At 39.0% G+C, this 26,288-nt stretch overlaps 1 long non-coding RNA gene across 1 annotated transcript in view; it reads left to right on the forward strand.

The window, feature by feature from the left end:
• Positions 1-25,482, forward strand: part of LOC110256027 — a 51,596-nt gene extending 26,114 nt beyond the window's left edge. The window contains exons 2-4 of the long non-coding RNA XR_002337186.1: positions 22,130-22,198; positions 22,878-23,016; positions 23,228-25,482. This is a non-coding gene — a long non-coding RNA (uncharacterized LOC110256027). The remainder of the gene's footprint in view (positions 1-22,129; positions 22,199-22,877; positions 23,017-23,227) is intronic.

Here is a 26,288-nt window from a genome sequence, read left to right on the forward strand (position 1 = left end):
AGAAAGTCCAGATATAAACTCACACATACATGGCCAGATGAATTTTGAAAAATACACCAATGCAGTTCAATGGAAAAAGAAAGTCTTTTCAACACAGACTTTTAAAAAAAATATTACTCAATGAATTTACTACATTTATACTTGTACAATGATCATCACAACTCAGTTTTATAGGATTTCCATCCCAGAATGCCAGGGCATCCCCCCACCCTCCAAATGTCTCCTTTGGAAACCACAAGTTTTTCAAAGTCTGTGAGTCAGTATCTGTTCTGCAAAGAAGTTCATTGTGTCCTTTTTTCAGATTCCACATGTCAGTGAAAGCATTTGATGTTGATGTCTCATTGTATGGCTGACGTCACTTAGCATGATAATTTCCAGGTCCATCCATGTTGCTAAAAATGCTGGTATTTCGTTCCTTTTAATGGCTGAGTAATATTCCATTGTGTATATGTACCACATCTTCTGGATCCACTCCTCTGTCCATGGACATTTAGGTTGTTTCCAAGTTTTGGATATTGCAAATAGTGCTGCACTGAACATTGGAGTACATGTGTCTTTTCGAGTCATGGTTTTCTCTGGATAGATGCCCAGAAGTGGGATTGCTGGATCAAGTGGTACTTCTATTTTTAGTTTTCTGAGGAATCTCCATTCTGTTTTACACAGTGGTTGCACCAATTTACAATCCCACCAACAGTGTACTAGGGTTCCTTTCTCTCCACACCCTCTCCAGCACTTATTTTTTGTAGATTTTTTATGAAGGCCATTCTGGCTGGTGTAAGTTGGTACCTCAAAGTGGTTTTGATTTGCATTTCTCTAATGATGAGGAATGTTGAACATCTTTTCATGTGTTTTTTGGCCATCTGTATGTCTTCTTGGAGAATTCTCTGTTTAGATCTTCTGCCCATTTTTTGATTAGGTTGTTTGTTTTTTTGGTATTGAGCTGCAGGAGGTGTTTATATACTTGGAGATTAATCCCTTGTCAGTCAATTCATTTGCAAAGATTTTCTCCCATTCTGTGGGTAGTCTTTTTGTTTTGTTTAGGGTTTCATTTGCTGTGCAGAAACTTTTAAGTTTAGTTAGGTCTCATTTATTTATTTTTGTTTTTAATGTCATTATTCTAAGAGGTGGATCTGAGAAGATGTTGCTGTCCTTTATGTCAGAGAGTGTTTGGCCAATGTGTTCTTCTAAGAGTTTTATAGGGTCTGGTCTTATATCTAGGTCTCTAATCCATTTTGAACTTATTTTTGTGTATGGTGTTAGGAAGTGTTCTAATTTTATTCTTTTCCATGTGGCTGTCCAGTTTTCCCAGCACCACTTATTGAGCAAGCTGTCCTTTCTCCACTGTATTTTCTTGCTTCCTTTGTCATAGATGAGTTGGCTGTAGGTGCATGGGTTTAATTCTGGGCTTTCTATCCTGTTCCACTGATCTCTATTTCTGTCTTTGTGCCAGCACCATAGAGTTTTGATGACTATTGCTTTGTAGTATAGTCTGAAGTCAAGACCCTGTACCCTCCAGCTCTGTTTTTCTTTTTCAGGATGTCTTGGGCTATCCTGGGACTTTTGTGCTTCCAAAAAAACTTTAAAATATTTTGTTTGAGTTCTGTGAAAAATTGGTAATTTGATAGGGATTGCATTGAATCTGTATATTGCCTTGGGTAGTATAGTCATTTTGATAATATTGACTCTTCCAATCCAAGAACATGGTATGTCTTTCCATCTGTTTGTGTCATCTTTGATTTCTTTCATCAGTGGCTTATAGTTTTCAGAGTACAGGTCTTTTGTCTCTTTAGGTAGGTTTACTCCTAGGTATTTTATTCTTTTGGATGCGATGATAAATGGGATTGCTTCCCTAATTTCTCTTTCTTATCATTCATTGTTAGTGTATAGAAATGCCGTTGATTTCTGTGTGTTAATTTTGTATCCTGTGACTTTGCCAAATTCATGGATGAGCTCTAATAGTTTTCTGGTAGAGTCTTTAGGATTCTCTAGGAATAGTATCATATCATAGGCAAGTGGTGATTGTTTTACTTCTTCCTTTCCAATTTGGATTCCTTTTATTTCTTTTACTTCTTGACTGCTCCGCCTAGGACTTCCAAAACTATGTTGAGTAGCAGTGGCGAGAGTGGACATCCTTGTCTTGTTCCTGATCTCAGCGGGAATTCTTTCAGCTTTTCACCATTGAGGATGATGTTAGCTGTGGGTTTGTCATATATGGCCTTTATTATGTTGAGGTAGTTTCCCTCTATGCCCACATTGTGAAGGGTTTTTTATCAGAAATGGGTGTTGGATTTTGTCAAAGGCTTCTTCTGCATCTATTGAGAGGATCATATGGATTTTATTTTTCAGTTTGTTAATGTGGTGTATCACACAGATTGACTTATGGATATGAAAGAATCCTTGCATCCCTGGGATAAATCCCACTTGATCATGATGTACAATCCTTTTAGTGCATTGTTGGATGTGGTTTGCTAATATTTTTGTTGAGGATTTTTCCATCGATGTTCATCAGTGAAATTGGCCTGTAGTTTTCTTTTTTTGTGGTATCTTTTTGTCTATTTTTGGTATCAAGGTGATGGTGGCTTCATAGAATGAGTTTGAGAGTAACCCTTCCTCTGCAGTTTTTTTGGAAGAGTTTCAGAAGGAGAGGTGTTAGTTAGCTCTTCTCTAAATGTTTGAGAGAATTCACCTGTGAAGCCATCTGGTCCAGGACTTTTGTTTGTTGGAAGTTTTTAATCACAGTTTCAATTTCAGTACTTGTGATTGGTCTGTTCATTTTGGTTTAGTCTTGGAAGATTGTACTTTTCTAAGAATTTGTCCATTTCTTCCAGGTTTTGTTTTATTGGCGTATAGTTGCATATAGTAGTCTCTTATGATCCTTTGTATTTCTGTGATGTCCGTTGTAACTTCTCCTTTTTCACTTCTAATTTTATTGATTTGAGTACTCTCTCTTTTTTTCTTGATAAGTCTGGCTAAGGGTTTATCAATTTTGTTGATCTTTTCAAAGAACCAGCTTTTCATTTCATTGATCTTTGCTATGGTTTTCTTCATTTCTGTTTCATTCATTTCTGCTCTGATCTTTATGATTTCTTTCCTTCTACTAACTTTTGGTCTTGTCTGTTCTTTTCTCTCTGAGGTCTTGTCTGTTCTTTTCTCTAACTTTACATCTCTGCTGCTTTAGATGTAAAGTTAGCTTGTTTATTTGAGCTTTTTCTAATTTCCTGAGATAGGATTGTATTGCTATAAACTTTCCTCTTAGAATGGCTTTTGCTGAATCCCATAGGTTTTGGAGTGTCATATCTTTATTGTCATTTGCTTCTAGGTATTTTTTAATTTCCTCTTTGATTTCTTCAGTGATCCACTGGTGTTTAGCATGTTGTTTAGTCTCCACGTGTTTGTGCTTTTTGCAGTTTTTTTCTTGTTGTTGATTTCTAGTCATATAGCGTGTGGTCAGAAATGATGCTAGATATGATTTCAATTTTCTTAAAGTTACCAAGGTTGGATTTGTAGCCCAGGATATAATCAATCTTAGAGAATGTTCCATGTGCACTTGAGAAGACTGTGTATTCTGCTGCTTTTGAATGGAATGTCCTATAAACATCTATTAAGTCCATCTGGTTTAATGCTTCATTCAGGGCCTGTGTTTCCTTATTGATTTTCTGTCTGGTTGATCTGTCCATTGCTGTGAGTGAGGTGATAAAGTCCCCTCTATTATTATGTTATTGTTGATTTGTCCTTTTAAGGTTGTTAGCAGATGCCTTACATATTGTGGTGAAACTAGGTTGGGTGCATAGATATTTAAAATTGTTATATTTTCTCCTTGGATTGATCTTTTGATCATTAGGTAGTGACCTTCCTTGTCCCTTAAAATATTCTTCATTTTAAAGTCTATTTCATCTGTTATGAGTATTGCTACTCCAGCTTACTTTTGATTCCTATTTGCATGAAATATTTTCTTCCATCCTCTCACTTTCTACTTGTATGTGTCCCTAGAAGTGAAAAAACTCTCTTGAAGACAGTATATATATATGGGTCTTGTTTTTGTATCCATTCATCCAGTCTACGTCTTTTGGTTGGGGCATTTAGTTCATTAATATTTAAGGTAATTATTGATATGTATGCTCTTATTGCCATTTTATTAATTGCTTTGGATTTGTTTTTCTTGCTCTTTTTTCTTCCCTTCTTCCCTTGGTCTCTCCTTTTGTGGTTTGATGGCTATATTAGTGTTGTATTTGAGTTGACTTTTCTTATTTGTTTGTGTATGAATTGTAGATTTTTGGTTTGCAGTTATTCGGAAGTTTTGATATGAGTCTATATATATATATGAGATTGTTTTAAGTTGTTGGTCTCTTAATTCCAAGTGCATCTCCAGTGTCCTGCATTTGTACCCTCCTCACGATTTCTGATTTTGGTGGCATAATTGTTTGTGGATGATTTCGTATCTTTACTGTATATTTACATTTACTGGTGAGTATTGTCATTTGTAGTATTTTTGTTTCTGGTTGTGGCCTTTTCTTTTCTGCCTAGAGAAGTTCCTTTAGGATTTGCTGTAAAGCTGGTTTAGTGTTGCTGAATTCTCTTAGCTTTTGCTTATCTGAGAAGGTTTTCATTTCTCCTTCAAATCTGAATGAGAGCCTTGCTGGGTAGAGTAATCTTGGTTGGAGGTTTTTTCCTTTCATCACGTTAGGTATATCATGCCACTCCCTTCTGGCCTGCAGAGTTTCTGCTGAAAAATCTGCTGATAACCTTATCAGGGTTCCCTTGTATGTTGTTTCTTTTCCCTAGCTGCTTTCAAGATTTTCTCTTTGTCTTTAATTTTGATCAGTTTGATTAATATGTGTCTCAGGGTATTCCTCCTTGGGTTTATTTTATGTGGTACTCATTGCGGGTCCTGGATTTGAGTGAGTGGTTCCTTTCCCATGTTAGGGAAGCTTTCAGCTATTATCTCTTGGAATATTTTTTCTGTCCCCTTCTCTCTCTTGTCTCCTTCTGGCAACCCTATAATACAGATGTTGGTGCGTTTCACATTGTCCCAGAGTTCTCTGAGACTCTCTTCATCTGTTGTCAATCTTTTTTCTCTTTTCTGTTCTGCATCCATAATTTCCACTAATCTGACCTCCACCCAGCTATTTGTTCTTCTGTTGACTGCTTCTAATGAATTTTTTATTTCAGTTGTTTTATTTTGCATCTCTTCTTGCTTAAGTTTTATATCTTGTATCTCTTTGCTCAGTGTTTCCTGTAAGTTATCCATCTTTGCCTCCAGTTTATTTCCAATGTCTTGCATCATCTTCAGCATCAACAGTCTAAAGTCTTTTTCCTGGAGGCCAAGAATCTCTTGATCACTTAGCTGTTTTTCTGGGGCGTTTTCGTTCACCCTTATCTAAGTTACAGTTCTCTGTGTTTTCATTTTTATAGGTTTTTGGTGTGGTGACCTTTTTACAGGTAATAGAGTTGTAGTCTCTCTTACTTCTGGTGTCTGCCCCCCTTGTGGCTGAAGTTGATGCAGGGGCTTGCTGATGGGAGGGCCTGATGCCTGCCCACTGGTAGGTGGACTTGATTCCTATTCCTCTGGTGGGTAGGGCTTTGTCTCTGGGTCAGATTAGATGTGGCTGTGTGCCTGGGGAGCCTGTTTACTGATGGGCGGGGCTGTGATCCCACCTGAATTGCTGTTTGCCCTGGGGCTTCTCAGCACTGATGGGGGGGGGGGGCAGATTTTCCCAAAATGGCCACCTCCAGAGAAAGGCACACTGCTGAATATTCCCGAGAGCTTTGCTTCCAATGTCCTTCCCTCACAACACGCCACATTCACCCCTGTTTTCCCAGGATGTCCTCCAAGAACTGCAGTCAGGTTTGTCACAGATTCCTATGCAGACTTTGCTTTGCCCTGGGACCCAGTGCACGTGAAAGTCTGTGTGCGCCTTTTAAGAATGGGGTCTCCATTTTCCCCAATCCCATGGAGCTGCTGCACACAAGCCCCACTGGCCTTCAATCCCAGATTCTCAGGGGGCTCTTTCTCCCACTGCCAGATCCCCACACGTGGGGGTTTGATGGGGGGTTCAGAACTTCACTCCTGTAGGTGAGCCTCTGTGATCCAGTTACTTTGCAGTCTGTGAGACTGCCCATCCGGGAGGTATGGGATTGCTTATACCATGTAATCGCCCCTCCTACCTCTTGATGTGGCTCCTCTTTTTCTTCTAGAGTAGGATATCTTTTTGAAAGTTTCCAGTAGATTTGGTTGAAGATTTCTCAGCATTTGGTTGTAAATCTTGTTGTTTTTTAGGAGAGAAGTTTGGGTTTTTTTAGGAGAGAAGTTGAGCTTCAGTGCTTCTATTCCCCCATCTTAATTCCATCCTCAACATAGAGTTTTGAAACAGCTGTATATCTGTGTGCCAAAATTGCGACAACTCCCCCCCAAAAAAATCCCCAGAATTTCAGCTCCTACTGCATGCCTATATTAATTAAATATGAATCACAGACATAAAGTGTAACACCGAAAAAAAATTCTAAAAAACAGAAAAAACCTTTAGGTAGGCAAAACAAGACACAAAAAGTATGAATTATAAAAGAAAAAATGATATTTATCTTCAAAATTAAAATGTTCTATTCTTCAAAAGACACTTAAGAAAATGAAAATGCCAATCACTGACTGGAAGAAAATATTTGTAATACCAACATATGACAGAATACTAGAAGATAAAAAGAACTCTTCCAACTTGATACTAAGAAAAAAAATAAATAAATAAATGCACCAAGGAGTTAAACAGATACTTGATAAAAGAAGATGTGCAAATGACCACCATACAAAAAAGATTGTAAACACTTTTAATCATAATGGAAATAGAAATTAAAACCACAATCAGATCCCACTATATACCCACAAAAAATGGCTAGAATAAAATACTCACAATACCAAGTGTTGACAAGGATGAGGGGCATCACATACATTGCTACTTGGATGGTGAAATGATACAACTACTTTGGAAAACCACTTGGTGATTTCTTCTAAAGTTAATCATATACAACATCAACTCACCAATTTCAATCATAGGTAATTTCCTCTTCATTTCATTAAGAGAAATGAAAATATATATTCACAAAATGATTTTATGTGAATATTTCAGGCAGTTTTATACATAATAGCCCCAAACTGGAAATAATACAGAAGTTCATCAGCTCGTGAGTACATAACAAAACTGTGGTATATTCAAACAACGGAATACTGGTCAACAATAAAAAGAAATGAACTACAATAACATGAATGAATCTCAAACATTACACTGAGTGAAAGAAGCAAGACATGATAGAATCTACCCAATAGGATTCCATTTACAGGAAGTCCTTGATTTTGTAAAACTAATAGTGATAGAAATCAGACAAGTGTTTGCCTGAGGCAATGAGTATAGGAGAGTAGATCTGCAAAGAGCCATGAGAGAAGTTTCTGGAGTGATGGAAATATTTTGTATCATATTGAAGTGGTGGTTATCCTTATGTACACATTTGTCAAAACTCATCAAAGTATACACTTAAAATGTAAGCATTGTATTATATGTCAATTATACTGGAATAAATTTGATTTAAAAATAAAAATCATGAGCAGAAGCAGGCATGCTACTTTACAGTTTACAAAGGCATTTCAATGTTCGGTTGATCTTCTTAATCCTCACCATCATCTTGTGAAGTAAGCAGATATACAAGCTTCTCTTTTGTAAATAACTACAAAATCATGTAGTCTGTTCATGAGCTACATTATCTCATTTGCACATAGGATTCATCTCAACCTGTCTTGGAGGAATGAGAACAGAACCCCACTTTCCCATGCACAAAAATTATAAAAGCTGCTTCGGATGGAGCATCACCTAGATTTTCAGGAAGGGTGTGCTCATAATAATAATGGTTATACTGAGTATTATTTATTTATAAGTTCTTGCATTGTGGCAATCTCTATCAAAGCAATTCTCAAAATAATCCTGAGAGATAGGCCTTATTATGGCCATGCACAAATTAGGACAATGAGCCTCAGTGAAGTTAAGGGACTTGCTTATGTTCACACAGCTGAGTGGCAGAGCTGGGGACCCAGATCTGATGGAGCTAAAGCTGCAGCTCTTTGCATACATAGCACCACACTGTCTCCCTATCTGAGACAACTGGAGCTCTTTCTTTCTGGCAACTAAATTTACCCAAGCAAGTTGGCTGGGAGTGGTACTTTGAGGAAGATTAAGGTGAGATTCATTCAAGATTAGAATGATGCGTTCTACATCCCAAGGATTGTGTGGGTATCAATGTCTCCTCTAACCCAATAGGTAGACACTGAACTCCAAAGGGAAGAGGGGTATCGTTCTGTGAAAGAACAGGAAGGCTTATCAAGGCTCACTTGTGCTGCTCACCTGGGAAGCTGAACACTGATGTAAAAAAATTAAAAAGCAGGAAAACATGAGCATGGCCAGGCAGTCAGTACACCCTGGCATGAGATGATGCTTCTGATAGAAGATCAGAAGCCAGAATACTTGATGCAAAGTATTGTGGGATGGAGGTTTCATGTTGGGAAATAGTAACACAGACTCACTTTTCTTTAAAGAACAAAATTAAGGAGGCATCAAAGCACAATGGATTATTATGATTTACTTGAGGTGGAGTGCTAACTCTAACATTTGGCGAAATGAGTCTGAGGCTAGAGAATGCTGGTTAAAATTCTGACTCTAATACTGGGTTAAAACCATGCTACTTTCTTTGCTAGCTGTGCCTCCCTCACCTTAGCTGGCAAATATAGACAACAGCACCTACTTCCCGGTACTGCTGTTAAGATGGATGTCTGCAAAGTGCCTATGCCAGTGCCTGGCACTGGGTAACTTACTCTCCTCATCCTTTGGGTAATCCATCTGGAATCTTAGACTTCAATTGTGTCTAAAATCCTGAAACATCAGTCCTGGGAACTCCACCTACCTCCAGGGAATGAAGTGTGCTGAAAGTTAGTCTTCTTCCCCGCAACTTCTTTTTCTCTCTTCCTGCGTCTTGCATTCTTCCTGAACCCCAGGCTTCACACTGTCCCATGTTTGCTCCTGGATCTGCTGGGTCTGACCAGGCTTTGCCTCAACTCTTTATCATCAAACTATCCAGGACTCTCTAACGGCCTCTGCAGCTGGCTCTTTTGAGAGGGGCAAGAATAAGTTTCTGTTCTGATAAAAATTCAGTCATGGAAGGGCCAGGCCTTTTCTGCTGAATCCCCTCTTAATTGGACTTTAAAAAGGCAAACTTGACCATGTCACATTCTTGATTAAAATCTGCTACATTTGCAGAGTTCCCTTCTGACTCAGTGGTCAAAGAACCCAACTAGGATCCATGAGGATGTGGGTTTAATCCCTGGCCTCTCTCAGTGGGTTAAAGATCTGGCGTTGCCATGAGCTGTGGTGTAGGTCGGAAACACAGCTTGAATCTGGTGTTGCTCTGGCTATGGTGTAGGCCAGAGGCTACAGCTCTGATTTGCCCCCTAGTCTGGGAAGTTCCACAGACTGCAGGTGCAGCCCTTAAAAAAAAAAAAAAAAAGCCATTAATTAATTAATTTTTAAAATCTGCTACATTTGCCCTCAAGACCAGGTCCAAAATCCTTAACATGACCTGCAAAGTCCTAGAGGGCATGATACATGACAACCTGTCTTTCTCTCTCACCAATCTCCCCCACCACCTGCAACAATTAGCCTCACACACATACTCTAATTTCCAACCAAATTTAACTACCAGCACTTCCCAAATGTGCTGCACTCTCTCCTGCCCCAGTGACTTTGTATATCCTATTTCTATTTCTTGTAATCCTTATCTTCCAGCTCCTTCAATACCATTTTGCCTGGCTCATCTCTATTCCTCATCAGTCAATTTAGTGATCATCTTGAAAGTTATCTCTAATTCCCAGGGCTGATTCAGGATCCATACGGTCTGCATCTCTGGATCTCTAAGCTTCTATTATAGAGGTGATCACCATCAGTTGGCTTTATTGTGTCTTTCCCAATAGACTGTGAGCACTTTGAGAGTAAGCCTACATGTGCCCTCCTGTATCCCCAACACCTACCAAGATGCCTGAGTAGTTGTAGAGTGAAAACATGAAAACATCTATAGCAAGTTAGGAATGACAAATTACAACCATTTAAAGTGTACTATGGGTCCTGGAAAAAAAATATCCCATAGAGAAAAGAAAGCAAAAGTGAGAATTTCTGCAATAAACTTTCTGTGAGGTTTCCCAAAGGATCCCCAGCAAATGGGGCCAACAGCAATGCAAGACCACTGGACCACCCTGAAAAAGCAAAACTCTCTTCTCAGAATTGCATGGGAAACCCTCCCCCGCCCCACCTACATTGTGTTCTCAGCCCACTCAGTCTGGAAATGGAGTGTCACATTTTTTGGTCTGTGCTGTGTACTGGTCTGCTCCAAAGTTGAAGGGAACAACATTCTCTAGGCACAAAGAATGCACCCAGACCCACTGATTAGGAATGTATTTTTAAACCAAAAAGTTTGGGAAGAGTTAAGCAGCCTGGAAGCTTTTAGAGATCTGTAGCAAATGGGATTCAGCACAAAGACCTCCCAGGATGCAGAACTTGTCCCAGACAGGAATCAAAGCTGTCTCAGATCTGGTAAAGATTTCTAGGGACCAAAGTAATTACCAAAGATCTATCTGTAGCAGATCCCCAAGGTGGACACTGAGACTCCTAGGGTCTGTTCTCACATGGGACCGGCAAATGCAGGCTTCTTTGCCCCAGCAGATGGGCAAACTTTGACAAATACAGGCTTAGTTGGATCCTTGAGATACAGTTGCACAGAAAGACTTCAAATCAGTTTCTAGCCTGGATGTTACTGGAATGTGTCACTGATGGCTGTCTCCTACAAGTTCTATTTCTTCATCTCTAAAATGCAGTCCCAATGAAACTGTGTTACCAGGGGACCACAAATAGAGAGTGATTTTGACAATGTATTAATATAGCACAGCAGTTGAGAGAGTGGTCTCTGGGGTCTGAATGCCTGGATTAAACTCTGGCTTCATCAACTGTGTATGACTTATTTTTTTAACCTGCAATCTTCATTTTCCACATCTGTGAAATGAAAATAATGAGAGGTTGTATAAGAGTAAAGATTTAGTAGGATTTTATATTTAATATATTTTATTTAATATTAAACCCTTGCAAGCACCTGGCACACAGTGGAATCAATATGCTTTAACTACCATTAGAGAAATACAACACTCCCTGATAATCTGGGGTGCTCAGTAGTCACAGGACTGACCAGAAAAGAATTTTTGCTCAAGTGGTCCAATTACAACCTTGGAAAAGAGCCCTGTAGCTTCACGTATAAGATGGTCACTGGTTTGGATTTGTTCTCTGTGTCTATTAATACTTATTTACCAAGTTCATGTGCCCAGATAATTCCAAGCATCTGAAGATACAAAGATGTAGGTGGAATGGTCCCAGCTCTTTCTGAACTCATTGATGGGTGGGAGAGTCAGACACAAAAAGATGTAATGGCAGAATAAGATGCATCTCATTACAGTGTGATAATTCAAGTGAGAGAGGAAGGCAAGGGGCTGTGGACACACAGAGAAGAGACCCAGGGTATGTAGAAGGCTTCCTAGAGAATATAAGGTTCAGGGAGATACACAAAAGAATGAGAAGTGGAGTTCACTAGATGAAAAAGGCAAGGAAGGCCAGCCAGGGACAAAGGCCTAGGGATACTGTGTAGTTTGGGAACTGCTGAAATGACCAGAAGATAGGAAAGTAATTCACCTTAGCTCAAGGCCAGAATGTAAGGGCAGTGATGAAGCCAGAACTTCTTATAAAAAGAAACTTATCAGGGAGATCCCATGGGCTGAACTCAGGTGTCTCAGCCTTGGCACTACTGACATTTTGGGCAGAATGATTTTGTTATAGGGGCTGTCCTGAGCACTGTGGAATGTTTAACAGCTTCCCTGGCCTCCACTTCCCCAGTGTCAGTAGCACAAACATAGCCCCTTCCTCAATGTGATAAACAAAAATGTCTCCAGATATTGTCAATGCCCCCCGAGGGGTAAAATATCCCGGTTGAGAACCACTGGACTAAACAGAAGACTTTAAATTTTATGCTGGTTTAGAGGCATATGATCAGATATACTTTTAATTTAGATTGTTTTGGTTTCGAAAGTCAGCACAAAGACAGGCAATCTGGCTATTTCAGCCATCTAGGAAAGAGATTATGAGTGACAGTAGAAAGGCTAAAAAAGGGGATGCTCTCTCTATAGCTATAGCTAGATACAGATACAGCTATATCTCTCTATAGAAACACATTCATATATACTAAATGATAATCAGCATACATACTAATTACATACTGGCATATAATAATATTGGTATGTATAATGCTAATTATACACTAATATATATGTAATATATAATACCCATACACCCACATGCCCCTAACTGGCTCTATAGGAAGACAGGGGGTGGCTAAGGGAGAAGAAGGTGATGAGTCTACATACCTCCCAAGGACAAATAGGAAAACTTTTTTGTATGGTTTGTAATTCTCCAGAAAAATTATAAATGCCACCACTGCACTTTAAAATTGATAACACAATTTCACAAATATCAGCTCATGAAACCCTCACAATAGCTCCCTAAATTTGGTTTTCTAATCACCACATTACAAATGAGGAAACCGAGGTTGAGAGAGTTAGTGATTTACCCAGAATCACACGACTGGTAAATTATGAAGTATGGGAGTTCCTGTCGTGGCACAGTGGAAACGAATCTGATTAGGAACCATGAAGTTGCGGATTTGATCCCTGGCCTCACTCAGGGGGTTAAGGATCCAGTGTTGCTGTGAGCTGTGGTGTAGGTCACAGAGGCGGCTTGGATCTGGTGTTACTGCGGCTGTGGTGTAAGCCAGCAGCTGTAGCTCTGATTAGACCCCTAGCCTGGGAACCTCCATGTGCCATGGGTACAGTCCTAAAAATAAAAAAATAAAATAAAAAAAATACACTTCTTGGGTCCAAATTCCATTTTCTTTTCCCCATATAGTGATAATGTATCATGATCCCCCGTATGGTATTCTGACTTACTGCAATCAGTTTGATCTGGGGCGTTTTAAAACTAACTCCATCTAGTTTTTCTAACAATACATTTCCAAGCAGATGATCTCATAAAAATACATAAAGAATAGAACCACAAAATGTTCTGGAAAGTTTTGCATGCTTTTTTTTTTTTTTTTTTTTTGTATGTGCTTTCTTTTTTTCCCTCTTTGTTATGGTGTTAATTAAGGATGTGCTGTCCCTTTTTTTACTCACTCCAGACTCTTGTAACTAGAGCTCATCAGCCCTTGCTGAAGTACTCAGCCCATATCCATGCCTGTCCTAGAAATTCTCCAGTGAATTTCATGCCTGGAGTCCATGTGCCACAAGCAGGCCACTGAGGGGCAGAGAGAATCAAACCTCTGCTTAATTTGCCTGAACTCCCCCCGTTGCTGACAAATCTTTCTGCTTTATGTTAGAAAGAAAAAAAATGTGGGTTTTTTTGTTGTTGTTGGGTGTGTGTGTGTGTGTGTGTGTGTGTGTGTGTGTGTGTGTGTGTTTGGTTTTTGTTTTGTTTTGTTTTGTTTTGCATGGTGCAAAATTTACAGCTGATAAATCTGTCTAAATGTTGTTAACAGGTCAGGTGCACCTGGGGGCCGAACATGATTTCTCCAGACTCATGAAGAATGTGTGCATTTTCCCCAGTTGTACCCACACATCATTTGTTACACTATTTGAAAGGCTTGGCCAGTGGCTATGCCCAGCCTCACTCCTACCCCAAGTTATAAAGCTTGCTCCACTTACAGAGTTTTCCAGCAATTAGGGAAAGAATTTCTGGGAGGAACATCAGTATTGTTCTATACACTGGGCAAGAAACAGAAAAGTTAGAGAATAGAGTCAAACTACACAGTTCCTCTACTTCTTTCTTTTTACATACATTTGCTTGAAAATTGGCTTAAAAGTCAGAAGACTAATTTGGCCACAGGAGGTGAAAAGAAACCAGTATTTGTCCAGAGCTTTTCATGGGATAGATCTTGCACTATTCTCTTCACCTGCTAACCTCATTAATTCTTATCATAATCCTGTGAGAGATCATCCCTTTATCCTCATTTTCTAAAAGGAAACTTGGAGGCTCAGAAAGTTTTAAAAATTTGTCCAGGACTGCTCAGCGAGGAAGAGTAGAACTGACAATATTTATTCACTCATTCAATGGTGGTTGAGGGTCTGCTTTTATCAAGCATCGTTTTGGGCACTGAAGGTATATTTGTAAATGAAACAAAGACCTCTGTCCTTGTGGAACAGACATTCTAGACATGGAGACAGATAATAAACATGATACATTCATAAAATACACAGCATGTTAAAGACAACAAATGCTTCAGTAGTCACTGATGCTGTTCACCAAATGTTTCCTGCACTCAGCTTTCCATGTGTCTGGCTCTTGCAAATGAGTGGCTCTTGTAAGCAATGTCACTTCTGGGCTAGAGGAGGTAATTACTAGTTTGAGACTCTCGAGGACCCTCTCCACCCCCTGCCATGATGATTCCTCTACCAATCTAGGCCCCAGATAAGAACCCAAGAGTTCAGCTGCAGAAAAGAAGGGCAAAGCTATATGCAAGAGAAAGATTCAACTACTATAGTGTAAGTAATGAACATTTAATTAGTAGAACACAAGAAGGGGACCTGTGAATCCCTGACCTAGAGTTCATGTACAACAGTGCAAATAGCCTAGAGCCTGCAACCAGGGGAACAGGGTTGTATGAGTCACATCCCATTGTGGAAAGGGCACTGTACAGAAGTCGCAGAAGCTGTGGAAGGTCAAGTAGACATGGGTTCAATCTCAGCTGTGCCATTAATGGTTAATATTTGAACATCAGTTTATTTGCAAATGCAAGTAACAGACTCTTGCTTCAGAGAGTTACTGTACTGAAATAAGGTGCAGTATGTGAGGTGAAAATGGTTGGTCCTATGTTCATTAACTCTCAGTGTCCCCACTGGTCCTCTTTCTCCCCACCCCAGTGGCCTTCCTTAGGTACTCTCTCCTGGGATTAGAAGTCGAGTGTGTATTGTCTCCATCAGGCTACAAGCATGACTTTTTCTTAGTCAAATGGCTGTAATTAGACTGCTTTTTCTTTTAAAGGCCTGGTTCTTGTTTTCCTCACTTTGGTTTCTTTGTTTTGTTTGTGTGCTTTTTTTTTGGCCTCTTTTCATTTGTCTTCAGAAAATTATTTATGTATCCACTGTTTAACATTCTAAAGACTGAATACTCTCTTCAAGATTCATTTTATATTATATAATAAAGAACATTGGTTCTCTCTTCCTATGACAGCTATTCTACCTCCTTCTCTCTTGGCTCCTCTCTCTCTCTCTCTCTCTCTGTTTTTAGAAAAGTGAAGCACACAGATTCCTAGCTCCCCTTCAGTGGTCTCCATCCCCTGCATTATCCTCCCCTCTCTTGGGACCCTGTTTGTTGACTGAAATGCATAATTGGATTAAGCAGGTTTATGTCTCTGCGTCCTGTTTCCTGTGTAATTTATGTCCTTCACTACACATCAGTAAGAAGAAAAAAAAAGTGTCTTCCTTACTCATAAAGAAAAATCAATTATCCTTCCTCTAAAATGAAATCATATGTATTTATTTGGTGGGAAGTCTTCAAGGAAACCAAAAGTATCCTTCTAAAATGTCCAGGCCATCTTTACAACCCCCCAGAGTTTGACTGAATGTTTTATTAAGCAAAAATTTATTGGTTACCTACGAGGTACCTGATATCAAATACAAACAACAACTAGACCTTTCCCTCAAGGAACTTACGGTATAGATGAGGAAGAAGACATGGCCCATAACTATACAGTGGGATTCAAGCAGCAATAAGAGTGCAGCATGCGGATGTTTTCCAGGGGAAGGTGGGAATAATGCAGTGGTGCTTAATGCAGTGGTGTTTAGCACAGGACTGGGGGACCTGAGGACACAGTAAGATTGGGAGGTAATGTTGGGAGACATCAGTTAGACCAGTTCAAAAAAAGTTCCAGTTTTATGGGAGGGGAAAAGTATAGATTTTTCTTGTTTTCCTCAGGAGAGGCGAGGATTAGAAGACTATGGGTATAGATGTTGATTCTGTAGTGACTTTAGATTGGTTCTAATTCATAAATGGAAAGAGGAGAGAAAAAGCAAAAAAAAAAAAAAATGGAATTAATTAGATACTGTTCTGGGAAATTCAACACATCATCTTGTTGGGTTTTTACAACATGCCAGCAAGTACCTGCTTCACCACAAGCTAATATAGCTGTACTCATTTTACGTATGGAAGGCTAAGGTTCAGAAACACTAATGGGGGAAGTTCTTTTCACTAGGGCTGAATACTGGGGACCAGCAGTGTATACGACTCCTGGTTGGGATGTGCTAGGTGCCCTGTACCACCGGCCTAATGGACTCAGGGGCATGGTAAGGCCGTGGTTGGGAAACCCAAATACTATGTCCTTGCCACATGGGTTTTCTTCCACCAATTTGTCCACCCAGGGACTTTTATGCTAATGGTTTCTAGAAGCTGAAAGAAGGCAGTTGTTAAGCTAGATGAACTGATGGTAGCTGGAGGAAAGATGAATATTCAGTAAATTACCGGGATGGCATACTGCAACTAAAGATTTTATACCCCCTAAAACATCTTTGTTCTCTCTCACTGTTTGGAACTTCAACATTGATACATAAAAGATGCCTAACCCCCAAACATCACAATTGGATAAAAAGTGCTCACATAAAAGACATGAAGCTTTGCCTTGGACATTAGGAAGCGCTTGACTGGAGGAACAAAGGAGAATCACCATTCCATTGCCCAGCCCACCAGTGGTTCCTACGTCTTCCTCTCACAGAGACAGAAGATGGTGCTGGAGGCTCCAAATAACTCCCATTCTCAGACAACTTCTTCAGCAGACTTTTTCCTGGGGATAAACTACCTGGAAAAGAAGACCTCCTGGACTTTTGCTTCTATGGGGTCAATCAGGAGGAGTTTACCGATGACCTTGATCCTTGTCTCAAGACTACATTCTCAAAAAGACAGTGATTTTTATTTTTTAGTGACTTGGCAGCTTGCAGGTTCCCCAAGACCTATTACCAGATGAAAGTAGACAATAAACGCCAATAACGACGATGTGGATATCAGGCAAGACCAGAGCCATTTGAGCAAGAATCTAGTTTTCTAGAAACTAAATCCATCTCCCTGAATTACATGTGTAATAAGGAGCTGCTGGCTGGCAACATGAAGAAACTCAGATATACTGGCCAAAGAATCACCATTCAACCTGTTTGGAAGGCTGGGCTTCTAAGAAGGTAGAATTAGCCCAGGGAAAGGTGTGAAGGATCATAGCCAGGTGTCGGGGGGCTGTCCCTCCTCCTTACTGGTCAGCCTCAGTCAAGCCCAGTTTTATCACATTGGCTGCCATTCCGCTTCTTTCTCCATTTCCTTGAAAATTACTGCCCAAGTTTAGCAATTATTCCCTCCAGCGCATTTGGACAGAACTGATTCTTTGGCTCAAGTATTTGAAAAGCAGGAGTTCCTTGAGTTTCCTGCCACCCTTAGACTCCTTTTATCCTCTAAGAATGCTTAAGGACAGATGAGGCAGGTAATACGAAGGACTTTTCATCTGACAAATGAGGATTATGATAAAATGCTGCTTTTCCAGTACTAGGAGGAAGACTGCCTGACAAGCCAAGCAGTTTTCTCTTGGAATGTCCTGTGGGATTGAACAGTGAGGCCCTGGTTCCCACTGCTGCGCATTTACATGCTACAGTTTTAAGCCAAATTATTCTCTCCCTTTCAAAGTGCTGTAGGGCAGTAGTTTCATAACACAGAGGAACTCCATCAAATTTGGATTTTATTTATAAGATGAAAGGTCCCCTTTGTATGAAGGCATAATGGGAACAGGATTCAAGTCAAGACCATCTTCCTGAACTTTTTTTTTTTTTTAATTCATCTCAAGGCAATGCCAGGTCTAAAAATAGCAAAAGAGTCATTGTTACTATTGCTATTTTTGTTTTTATCTTTCTTATTGATTGATTGGTGGTGGTGGCAGTAATAGCCATCTTGGGCTCACTCTCAACTTTTCAATTCCTAATTGAAACTTCAGTTTTTCTGGTTTATTTACCAAGACCTTATACTGACATGAACTATACCATACTTGACCCTGGTCTGCCTCCATCCTGTCCCTGATTTTTTTTTCCACTACACAAGTCAGAGAGTCACACTCTTACAGCCTTTATTCTCTTTCCTATAATTTGTAAAACCTCATAACTTCAGGACTCCTTTCTAAATATAGAATGCTCTGTATATGTAACTGGGTCTCCATGCTGTACAGGAGAAAATTGACAGAACACTGTAAACCGGCTATAATGGAAAAAAAATAAAAATCATTATATGAAAAAAATAAATAAAATGCTCTGATTCAAAATTTTGTGTTTCTCTCTGTCAGTGTTGATAGAAACTCTCAGATAATTCAGAAAAAAATAATACCTATAACTCTTTTTTCTCTATAATTCAAAATGAAGACAAGCTGTGTTGGGCCCCCTAAAGACCCTGCCGCTGGAAGGAAGGGCTGTACAGCCAGACCACTGACAAACTCTTCTTCCTCTTCACTCTAATGGCTCTGGGAATGAAGGATTACCCCGGGGCAGGCTTCCCAGTCTTCATCCATCTGCTGAGGGACAGAAATCTAAGGACACCTCACCAGCTCCACCCTCTGCTACCAATGAGTTCCACTGATGCTTAAGCTATTGTTGTATCTTATTCTGTTTGATATGATACTTTCCATATGGATGGATGGATGGATGGATGGATGGATGGATAGATAGATAGATAGATAGATAGATAAATAGATAGATAGACAGATAGACAGACAGACAGACAGATAGATAGATAGATATTCATTTGTCAATAAGTCTCCTTGAAAGTCTGAGAATGTTTCTGTGGTGAACAAGGTATATAAACATACAATCTGTCCTTGAGACCTATTTGAGAAAACAGTTTCCCCTGTGGCTATTTCATAGCACTTTGATTTGTGAAGAAAATTTTTGTAACTTTTCTGTATATATTTTCCCACTGTTTTTTTTTTGTTGTTGTTTTTGTTTTGTTTTGTTTTTTTGACAACATCATGTTAAGGTGTCAGGATCGAGGTTTATAGCACTACTTGCCTGTTGGGAAAGTAAATGAAGGAATATTTGTTGTTATTTCTTCATCAGCATAATTTGGGGTGAGAATAGTTTGGTTAAAACATATTAAGTTATTTGCTCAAGAAATACAGTCAGTGATAACAATGAAGACTTGAATCTAATTTTGTTTCATAGTCCAGATGTTTTGCACAGTTGGATTAGGAAGCCAGAACAGATACCCAGTTTGTCTCTGGGGCTTGGTTTCACATTTTCATTTTACAAATGGGGGAATAAAGGACAAAGTAAGATAGGGACTTCCCCCAGGTCATGCAGAGGTTGATGCCTGAGCTGCAGTTAAGCCTGACTCCCCGGGCAGAGTTCTGGCCATTCTTCCAGGGGCTCCTTAGTGGGTTAAAGTCATTTCCTTTTTTCCTTCCACACTGGGCATCACTTAACCCTCTCTCTTTTATTGCATTAAATAGCTGATTTTTGAGGCTCAAAGCAACACATAAAAATATAGTTCTACCTTCCTATGTGTACATATTCTTGCCACTTCCTCATGGAACTGAATCTTTGAAACTACAGTATAAAAAAGCAAATGTGCTTAGTTGAAAGGCAACATGGTAGAGTAAAAAGAGTCTGGGCTTTGAAATAAGACCAATTTGGGTTTTCAAGTTGGCTCTATCACTGAGTAGCTGCATGGCCTTGACCACATTACAGAGCTTCTCTGAGCTTGATTTCAGTATCTAGGCCATGGAGACCTTACTACCTATTTCCCATCCATGACAATATGCACCAGGTGAGGGAGCAGACAGGTTATATTTGAAAATTCACAACAGAAAAATGGCTACAAAACTTCTCAAAGGTGAGGACAACATTTTAAAGTTGAAGAAATCTTCATGTGCTAATCCAACATGCCATGTGTATGTGCAACATTGATTTAATCTATAGATAGTTCTTGGGACACATATAGGTTTCTCAAATCTTGTCATAACTCTCTCTACATGTAACGCCTCCCCTCCAACCAAAAAAAATCGCATCTCACCCTTGATTTTCAGGATTATGTCCCTCTAACAAAAACCTGATTACTCATTAACCACTAATTACATATTTGTATTTTCTGTAAAGACATACCAGAGTATTTAGTATTAGAGAATATAATTTTCTACAACAAATTCTATACCTTATTTAATAGAAGAATAAAAGAATACTCAATAAGTGAGGAATTGCATTTTCTTAGAAAAGAACTTAGAAAATATTTATCTTTTAGCTAAAAAAGTATAGTTAATAAAATAAGCTTTTTACCAGTTAAAACATAAATGCATATATTGAAATGTAAAAACTGTATTTTTGCATATTTCCCTTTCTAAGACATTCAGATAATGTTCACTATTTTTTTTTAAACATTCTCATTAGGAAGAACAAATAGTAATTGGATTTACTCAAGGGAAGCACAAAAAAAGTTATGCTTTTCTGGCCTCCCCAGAGGGTCAACATTAGTGTGAACAATTCTGAAGCAGGTAACATCCAGGCTACTGGCTGTTCCTCTGCCCTTTGGCCTTTCTCCATCCACAATCATGACAAGGAGCTGGGGATGATGGTGCTATCATCCTTCAGTCCAGAAACTGATGAGACAGGACAAGGATCCTGTAAAAGTCCTCAATAACTAAATGGACTTCCTTTCTGCCATCACTTTTAATGTGGACACAAACCTGCTAAGCCTTCATAGACATTAGGGTTTAAGACTTCTAGTCACTGCTTCATTGTTCTTCTAGAGTCAACCAAGTGAAATTCCATCCAATTTCCTTGTCACTTCTAAGTTATACCAAATGAGTCTTTACTGCTGACAATTATATTAAATGGAAACAGTCTGTACATACGATCATTTGATGTGAATAGAGAGGCCACTTTCCCTGATATTGTGGGTCTCTAGGTGTGCTGATGTCTTTGGGCCAGAAAAGGTGTACTGAATGGATGTGTGTGCCCCTGTGAATTCCCAAGTCAAGACCCATCCTACCTAGTGCCTGTTTTCGGAAAGAATTCCCCACTGCCAATCTCAAATTGTGTATGGTTAACATGTGCCATTAAAATTCATGTTTGCTTTAGCTGTCAGTTCTTATTTACAGACCCAATTTTCTTTGCTGCAGTTAATTCTAGCTATGAAATCTTCCCTGATTGTCAGGTCCTCCACACTACAGCTTAAATTGATTGGCCCCAATTTGAGGATTGAATGTGTATGCAGGAGAGTAAGACCCATCTGAATTCACAATTCAGTTAATACAGAAGAAACTTCCTCATCCTGTAGATTCTTTGAAGGAAGTGTTAATGGTGTGGCTCCAAAATGTTCTTGCACACAAAAATCACCACATTCCTAGTCAAATATAGATGACACGAGGGAAGAAAACTACCATCGACCGAACACCTAACATTTACAAACATACTGTTTGTGCTCATAGCTTTATATGCATTAATTTGTTAACAACACTATGAAGACATTGGTATTTTCTCAAAATTACAAAGAAGGATCATAAATCTTAGATAAAGTAACTTTCCCAAATAAATCTATTCAACACAATGGTTGAAATTAGAACAAAAAAAAAAAAAAGAGGAATTTCTGGCCTTCTGCTGGTTCTCTCATCACTACAACACACAGAACAAGAAACTTTTATTTCTCATTTTCTCAACTAATTAAACCCTGTAAGAACTACAGTCTTTGAGTTCACATAACTTAGCACATAATGCTTAAAAATTGTACCTCATATATAGATCATGTCTAATTCCAAAGGATATAACGAATTTGGCAGCTGATTCACTGGAATCCATTTTCTGTCACTTCCCTCAGGATTAATTATTCATTAGTTTCAGCTGAGGGAGTTCTGTTTTCACCTTGTCAGTCACCCCCACCAAAAAAGTGATGGTAGGTAGGAATTTTCAATAACATTCTTAAGGTTCTATTTCACAATTTCTGTTTCCTAGAAGGAGTGCAACTCCCTACTCTTACTGAAGATGGACATTCCTGGATTTGAGTCTTAAGGAAATTCACAGGTATCCGACTTGACTCTAATGCATAAACAGGACTCCTCCCTTTGGCAGCAGTTGGGCTAGCACTCAGCACAGTCTGCACAGGACTGCAGTCAGGACAGAACAGAGCTCTTTATCCTAGCTATTGATATAAAGAGTCAAAGGCCCCAAAACAGTGACTTTGTAGATACAAGATGTGATATAGGATAGTTATGCAATTAGTGCTTAGAGAAGAGTTGGGGCGGGGAGAGAAAGATACACACAGCAGCTTCACTAGATAAACTTTTCCTTGAAAAAAAAAATGAATTATAGTTTTTTTTTTTTTGGTCTTTTTAGGGCCACACCAAAGGAATATGGAGGTTCCCAGGCTAGGGGTCAAATCAGAGCTATAGCTGCTGGTCTACACCACAGCCACAGCAACCTGGGATCTGAGCCACATCTGCGACCTACACCACGGCTCTGTGACCTACACTACAGCTCATGGAAACATCAGATCCTTAACCCACTGGGCAAGGCCAGGAATCAAACCCAAGACCTCATGGATACTGGTCGTGTTCATTAACCACTGGAAACTCCGAATTATACTTCTTAAATACACATATTTAATCCCTGCTCCCTCCTTCCCAAAAGTCTAGCTTAATGCCATTACACATTTTTCATGCTTTGTTATTGTTTATCTGTCTCCCTATATGTTTGTTTTAAGGTATAAATACACAAAGAAAATACAAAGGAGCTAAGAGCAAAAAAATTTGGAAAATGGAAAGCAACTGGGTTCGTAGTAATAGACTCAGCAGAATTATAAATATGAGAACAAAGGAGATCCTACAGTTTGCAGAGAAGAAGTAAGTTTTCATATAAAAGTTCAAGAATTATATTGGAATAATAGTTCTAAACAGAAATCTTGCAACCAAAAGAAAATTGAGCAATCCCTTCAAATTCTGAAGGAAAATTACTTCCTACCCAGAAGATTATATCTAAAGAAGCTGTCAATTACATGTGATGAGAATAAAGCCATATTTGGATTCACAATGTTTAAAAATTTTTACCTTCCAGGTACTTTTCCTTGGGAAGCTACTAGAGAATGTGTTCCATAAAAAGAGAATAAACCAACGAGAAGAAGGCTGGAGTTCCAGGAAATAGAGAATCCAACATAACAATGAAGATTCATAACATCAGAGGGAATCTCCAGGGTGATAGTGAGAGATATTGCAAAAAAACTGTGCAGAAGCCCTAAGAGAGAAATTAGTTCAGGTTGGGTTCTCCTGAAGCAGAGGCTGATAAGGAGTTCAGCATGAGAATATTTATTGGAAATCAATACTTCTCAGGAATTGGGAAGAAGTGAGAGGGAAGAAGCAAAATGGAACAGTAGGAGAAGCTGAATTATAATGCAGATACAATAAAGCTTTGGCCAATTCCTCAGTGACTCTAGAACATTATAGTCCATTTGAGTTGCTCCACAGTGGGCTGAAGTGATTGAAGTGACTTTTATAGCTTCTCCATTATCAGTTTTTGGATATGGGCCACCTGGGGAAAGGCATGCTCTTGGGCAGGACAGCTCTCTGCAGCTGAGACAAAAAATGATGAAGCTGACAGCTGGAGGCTGTCTGCTGACTTATTCCCAGCAGCCAGAACAAAAGGTCCCTCCTTAAAGGGGTTTCTGGGCAACATATTTCCATGGCCACCACCCTGCTCCAGGTTGGAGCAGATTAAAAGATTCCAGAAGAAAGTTCTTCAAAGAGATGAAATTGATAGACTACCTAATGTGTTTTGAATTACACAACTGGGTGTTAAGGTTAAGGATGAATGAATGAATGATGAGTACACAGAAACCTAAGGAAAGGATAAAAACAAGAGTAATTCCAAGTACAAGGAAATACTGTGCAAGAAACTAATCATACAATACTGCATGCCCAGCTATAAATCATCTTAAGTGGTCATACAATTACACGGAGAGAATGAAGGAATGAGAAAGGTAGATAGCGATAAATCCTCATCTACCATAGTGTAGTAATTAAAATAGTATTATAACTTAATGCAGTTTTGACACATCAAGAAATAGCAACATAAGCTTGGCTTAAATATATAGAGAAAAATGCTGAAAGAGTCTAAATGCTAAAAGAGTTAGAAGTGTTGCAATTGCTGCCACCAAAAAGAGGAATATAGGAATAGACAAAGAAGCGTTACTTTTCATAGAATTACATACACATATAGCTTTGACCAAACAGAACCTAAGTTTAAAAAAATAAAACATATTCTATGACATTCTGTGCTTCCCGATGGCAAGTATTAGGTATTGGTTCTTACTACATTTTTCCCAACCTATTCAAAAAGGATAGCCAAGCCATTCTCTGGCCCACAGTTACCCTCCCTACCTGGCTCTTATCTTCCAAAAGTGAGACCTTAAGAGCATTTTGCTGGGGAAACAGAAGCAGCGAGTGCCTTCGAGTAAGAGGAAGGGAACACAAAGAGGAGAGAGGATCCCTAAGACAAGGAAGGTATTGGAATCAGAGAGGTCCTATGAGTAGTGTTCAGTCACTGGGGCTCCCAGGCTAAGCAAAAATTCTGGAGTCAAGTTTGTGAGGGAGGGAAGTTTCAGAGCCACCTGAACTTAAGATACTCTATACATTTGGATGATGAGAACATCAATAGTGTCCATGAGAGCCTGAGGAAACAGACACCAACCCCAATTCCCCAGCTCCACTTAGTATTCTGATATTTTCTTGGCTCTCTGGAGACTACAAATACACTATGAAAGAACAGTGATATTATTATCATAATTACTGTTTAGAATAAGAAACAAGAAGACTGAATAGCTTTTATTTGGTAACCCATAAACCTGTTTTAGCAAAAATGTTACCTGCCTATATAATCTTCTGGACTATCTTATGACAGTGTATTTTAATATACGGCTAACAAATCTCAAATTATCAAAGTCTTACTTCAATACTTATTCAACAAGTGGAATGACAGAAGAAAGGTTATTGATGGCTCTGAAAACAACCTGGATATTCATCAAATGTTCCATGTTTCTAGACTTAGGGCTTTGTATATGCTTTTCTGGCTTCCTGGACCAGTCTTGTCTCCAGCCTCCACAGAAGTTGCTGCTTCTCATTGAAGTTTAAATGTCAGCAGCAGCCGTAGGCCTTTCAGGATTAGGATCACTCTATCTCAATAAGTCCTCTGTTACTCTCCAGCTGAGTTCCCCAACACTTTGGACAAACTCTAATTATTTTATTTATGAACTGATCTGTTTTTTTCTTAGCTCTCTTCCCACTCAAAAGCCATTTCCATGCAACCAGGAGGCTTGCTGGTCCTTTTTACTCTATATTCAGGTGCTTGGTAATGGCTTAGTGAGTAGTCACTGAACTTAAAAAACCAATGCGTTTTTAACACAGTTAACAAGATTAGGCAGCCTTTGATTTTCAGTTATATTTTAAACTAGCTAAAATGTCAGTTATGGAAGCTGTCTGACTTAGTCACTACAAATATGTGATAGAGGATCCTGCTGTTCATATAATAAAAAAGCAGTTGAATTTTCAAGGCTATTGTACAGATATGAGCTCATGTATCCCAAACCATGCCTTCCTAAATTCCAAAACTCAGAGCCACAGTTGGTAATTCATCATTCAGGATATCCCCGCTGTTCTGCAAACATAGGAATTGACAGAAAGTAAAGATACGAACAAAATATTACTATCATTTATTGAGCATTTACTACACATATGGCACTTGGCATAATATATTTTTAATCCTATAACAATCCTGAAAGACAGTTTGGGGTTATCTTTTAATTCCACTTTAAGATGAGAAAATAGAAGCTCAGAGAAGTGAAATAATGTGTCTAAGAATATACAGAAAGTAATTATCTGAGTGTTGAACGAGAAGTCAAGTCTGTCGTTTCTAAAGCTGGTGTTCTTTTTGCTATATAATGTCATTTCTGAAATTTAAATGTGTACCTTTTTACATCCACAAGAGCAAACCACAGTAGCTACAACTGTGCTATTATAATAACACAGCCCTTTTTAAAGGAAAATGCTAGGAAACCAACTCCTCTTTTAGTTTGATGTTAAGAAGTTTAAAGAAAATTTCTGTTCATGGAGCACTTATGCAATTT

This window comes from Sus scrofa, chromosome 1 (assembly GCF_000003025.6).
Source record: "Sus scrofa isolate TJ Tabasco breed Duroc chromosome 1, Sscrofa11.1, whole genome shotgun sequence".
Classification (NCBI taxonomy): Eukaryota; Metazoa; Chordata; class Mammalia; order Artiodactyla; family Suidae; genus Sus; species Sus scrofa.